The sequence below is a fragment of the Palaemon carinicauda genome, chromosome 3 (assembly GCF_036898095.1).
Source record: "Palaemon carinicauda isolate YSFRI2023 chromosome 3, ASM3689809v2, whole genome shotgun sequence".
Lineage (NCBI taxonomy): Eukaryota > Metazoa > Arthropoda > Malacostraca > Decapoda > Palaemonidae > Palaemon > Palaemon carinicauda.
This window is the reverse complement of record NC_090727.1, coordinates 131602960-131608470: the sequence shown is the minus strand read 5'-3', so window position 1 is coordinate 131608470 and position 5511 is coordinate 131602960.

Here is a 5511-nt window from a genome sequence, read left to right as displayed (position 1 = left end):
GATTAACTTACTATATTTTCTATGCATCCGTAGACTAAATTAACTTGTAAGCATACTTTTATTTTAGCGAAACCCCTTCTACGATCTGAAAACCTGCTGGTCAGTTACTCAAGGGCAGAAATGTTACAGCGAGACTGTATTCTGTGTAACTAGTTACAGTGCTCTCTCTCCTCTCTCTCTCTCTCTCCCTCTCTCTCTCTCCTCTCTCTCTCTCTCTCTCTCTCTCTCTCCTCTCTCTCTCTCTCTCTCTATAAAAACATGGTAACATAGTGGGAAAAAAATCCGAAACAATAGATAGGAAGTAAAAAACCAATAAAAAGGTGACAAAAATAAAAGAGAAAAATAAAGGTCATCAACCCTCTCATGAGAGAGAGAGAGAGAGAGAGAGAGAGAGAGAGAGAGAGAGAGAGAGAGGGGAGAGAGAATCAAAGTAGTTTGGATGTAGCGTTCAATGTTACTAATGGTCTTTGTTAATTATCGATCTACCTCGGGGAAAACATTAGGTAGGTAGGGGAGGAAAGGAGGGGGAAATTCTCTTTACCGAGGGGAAGAAAATGAGGACATTGCCCTCTTTTTTTTTTTTCTTTTTTTTTTCGCGGGTCTGTTGGCGAATAAGTTTGGGAGACATTTCTACTTCAGCAACTGTTCGAAACCAGGTTTTTTTTTTTTTTTTTTACTTTTTAGGATTATTATGACTCCATTTTTTTTTTTTTTTGAGGAAAATTAAGGCTATTTTTTTTGTATTTTGCAGGAAAATTAATGATTTTTTTTTTGAGAAAATTAAGTCTTTCTGTTTTTATTGGAAACAAATCGATATGACTTGGTGAAATATGAAAATGCAACTAGGGTTTAATGAGAAATTAAAATGGCTTATGGAGAAATTTAATGTTAGAAGAGCAGTGAAAAGAGAGAACGCTAGGGAGAAAGAGAAGAACGAGAACGGACAAAGAAATGATTATTGGTAGATATGTTTCGTACGAAGAAAAAAGCTGGTAATGAACTTTTATGTTTTTTAAATTACGCCTGTGTAAATTATTGCATTGTAATAAAATCTGGAGTATATTAATTTGTTTAATATTCTCTCTCTCTCTCTCTCTCTCTCTCTCTCTCTCTCTCTCTCTCTCTCTCTCTCTCTCTCTCTCTCTCTCTCTCTCTCTCTCTCTATATATATATATATATATATATATATATATATATATATATATATATACTGTATATATATGTACACATACTGTACTATACATACTGTGTATACACAAATATTTGCGCACAAAGCAAGACAAATGTATAGCTTTGCAAAACACAAGGAACTGAAAAAAATATCAACGCAACCGAATGGAAGAAAATAATATATATAATTTATCTTGATGAAGGAAAAAGCAAATATTTCACACACAAATAATCTAGAAATCAATGATCATAGCTATTCCTAAAGGAGCAGACTGCGTTTATCAACACTGGACTGAAAAGGTCGGATAAAATTCCCCGGATATTCCGCTCATGAAAAAGAACTACCTCGGACCTATTCCTGCAGGAATTTGATAAAGAATAAAATTAATTTTCATATACACTGTTGAAAATTTGCCGTAAAAACGGTAAATAAATCCTGGAATAAATGTTTCCAGGCATTTACAGTTTTAAAAACGGATATATATACGTAAATGAGTGATATTACGGTCACCAACTCATAAAAGATAATACTGTAACAATGTAGGATAAAATTACGGTCGCCTGGATTTTACTGAACTACGGCTGAGAACAGTATATTTTTACTGTGAATTTCCGATTAAAATTACGGGGTTTTAAGTGTATAGCAAAAGGAATCCCTCTTAAATAACGTGATAGCAAACTCAGCTGTGATTCAATTTTAATTTGCTTCAGGGGACTAATATTTTGTATGTAAATTATCCACCAATACAAGATGATATACGCAATAGCGTAGATGTGTCCAGAAGGTTGAAATTTAATTTGAAGACAATAAAAAGTGAAAAGCGAGCGCGCCCGTGTGTGTGTGTGTGTGTGTGTGTGTGTGTGTGTGTATGTGTGTGTGTGTGTGTGTGTTGTTAAAGAAAAAAAAATTCGTAAATAAAAAATGGAGAAAATGAAGAAATAAAAATACAGGAATTAAAAAAGGAATACGTAGGAAAACACGAAGAAAATTCTATTAGATGAAGGAAACGAGATTCGCCATAAATATGGAACGAAAACCCATGATCGAAGCCAAGATTTTCTCCACGTGTCGGCTTCATCGTCTTCACCATCTGGAAGACGGAAGGGGGGGGGGGGGGAGGAAATCATGATGAAGAAGGGGTTGTGAAGGAGGAGGGGGTTGTGAAAGAAGAGGGAGACGAGGGGGTAGGGGATAAAAAGAAAGATAATAGCACCTAAAGTCTATATATGTAATCTTTATAGTACCTACCGCCAGGGAGTATGAACTACGGACGTCAAATAGATACCTCTTCAAAATGCCAGTTGTAAGATAGATATACTTAAGAGGAATAACATTTTGAAAAAAAAAAAAATATTACTAACCAGCCTCAGGTTACAAAAATGTAGAAATTTATAAGATTGGGGAGGCATTTGGCTTACCAAAGATGACCTGAGTTATGCAAAGTTACTTCAAATGGCTTTTAAACCTTACGCTTTGCATCACACGGCGTTGTTGGAGACATTATTTAAGATTTTTTCAAAATATCATCATCATCTCCTTTACGCTTATTGACGCAAATGGCCTCGGTTAGATTTCGTCAGTCGTCTCTATACTGAGCTTTTAATTCAATTCTTCTCCATTCATCATCTCCCCCTACGACTATTGACGAAAAGGGACTGTCAGATTCCCCCAGTTGTCTTTATCGTGGGCTTTTAAATCAATACTTATCCAATCATCAACATCATCTTCACGCCTCATAGTCCTCAGCCATGTAGGCCTGGGTCTTCCAACTTTTCTAGTGCCTTGTAGAGCCCAGTTGAATGTTTGGTGAACTAATCTCTCTTGGGGAATGCGAAGAGCATGCCCAAACCATCTCCATCTACCCTCACCCGTGATCTCATCCACAATTTGCAGTTTATAAAAGAATAAATTAGATAATTTTAAGGGACTTCATCTTTTAATCAAAGAGACGAAAAAACAATAGGAGGAGGAGGAGAGGGAGGAGGAGCCAATAAAGAAAATCCCGTCCAGTAGAACAGAAAAAGACGAAAGGATCTCTGCGGTGAAAACGTCAAAATTTCTAAGGGACAAAGTCCTACTGGGGAAATAAACAAACAAAAACCAGCTGGACTAATTTAATGATGACAAAAGACTAATAATTAAAACCATCGATTATATTGATAAACTCTTCCTTTATCATATCTTCAATTCTCTCCCTCTTGTTATAATTTACAGCGAAAGAAGTTCTAATTAGTACGGAGATTCTCTCTCTCTCTCTCTCTCTCTCTCTCTCTCTCTCTCTCTCTCTCTCTCTCTCTCTCTCTCTCTCTCTCTCTCTCTCAGAAAAATATCACTCAAGCCTTGTACTTTACGAACTGTTAAATATATGTAATAAGAAGTACGCAAATAAATGCGTATGTTTGAAATACATACCTAACCAAGCACACATTTGAGGAGAGAGAGAAAAAAAAAAAAAAAAAAAAAGAACCAATCAATAAAATTATGCAATCTCTCTCTCTCTCTCTCTCTCTCTCTTCTCTCTCTCTCTCTCTCTCTCTCTCCTCTCTCTCTCTCTCTCTCTCTCTCTCTCTCTCAAACCTAATAGTATAGCTGATTCTTTTCCTCCCAAAAAGATCTTTAGTGTAATGCACATATGTAAGAATATACTGTACTGTATACATTGTACCTTAAATATGAGTAAGTAACGCCAAACAATGGCATATGCCACTTAGGCCGCGCTTATCAGTTCAAGTAGCCATAGCAGCTGCGTCCATGCTTTTTAACAATTCATCATATAACGGAGCATCTGGTCATTACAGATAACACGAATTATCGCAAGGCAAACACGGCAGCTGTTGGTTGGGCCAGGTGACTTCACCCGTGCCAGCGGCCGGCATTTTAAAGATGGCAGCCAGCGAGAAACAGGCTTCTTGATAAGACCATCCTTTACATTCAGATCTCCCTGGACAATTCTATCCTGTTCGTAATACTAGGCAAGCAGTTAATTCTAATAGCCAGGCCTTCTCCATCCTGAGGCTCAATACTACGCAGTACTCCAGAAGTTTTATTCCAGCTGTTACCAAGTTGTGAAATGATCTTCCTAATCGGGTAGCTGAATCAGTAGAACTTCAAAAGTTCAAAGTTGGAGCAAATGCTTTTTTGTTGACCAGGTGGACATGAGTCTTTTTATAGTTTATATATGACATATTTGTTTTTGATGTTGTTAATAGTTTATATAAGACATATCTGTTTTGACGTTGTTGCCTTTTTTAGAATGATTTATTGTTAATTTGTTCTCTTCATTTATCTATTTCCTTATTTCCTTTCCTCACTGGCTATTTTTCCCTATTGGGGCCCTTGGGCTTATAGCTTGCTTTTCCAACTAGGGTTGTAGCTTGGATAGTAATAATAATAATAATAATAATAATAATAATAAAAGTGTTTTTATTACTATTATCATTACTTCATAAAATTTTATTAACATAACTGGGTATGCCTATGTGGTAAACTCCCTGACTGGTGAACGCCAGACTGGGGCTCGAGTCCCGATCAAAAGCATTAGTTCCTTTGGTCGCTGTAACCTCACCGTCGTTGTTAGCTAAGGATGGGTGGTTTGGGGGAGCCTATAAGTCTATCAGCTGAGTTTTAAGGTGCCATTGCCCGGCCCTCCTTGGTCCTAGCTTGGGTGGAGAGGGGTCTTGGGCGCTGATCTTATGGTCAGTCTCTAGGGCATTATCCTGCTCGATAGGGCAATGTCAGTGTCCCTAGCCTCTGCCATTCATGAACGATCTTTAAAACCTTTAAACTACAAAATTTCCCTCAAAGTCCGGATCAATGAACAGACTGATAATGAGGGTTAAATTGCAACGAAGAGTAACTGCGCGCTGTCAAAAGTATATATGCAATAGGGTAATTTATTCCGGTTTTAAGCTATTCCAGATTAATATATTTAACACTAAATTTAAATAAAAAAAATGAAATCAAATTTGAGTTTTAAAAGATTCACTTAGGATATCAAATTAAATTCAGTTTGAATACGAAATTCGTTGCAAAGTACAACCAGATACCCCCTATTTAGCATAATACCAACATCAAAATGAATAAATAAAATGAGCTTGGATTCGACCCCGAGGAAAGATTAAACCCACGAACCCTAACCCCGAAAAGATGGGTTACACGGATCAGACCATTCTACCATAGTAGGTAGTAGGTTGGTGAGGGAAAACCAGCCACCCGTTGAGATACTACCGCTAGAGAGTTATGGGGGTCTTTTGACTGGCCAGACAGTAGTACATAGGATCCTTTTCTCTGGTTACGGTTCCTTTTCCCTTTGCCTAAACACAAACACCGAATAGTCTGGC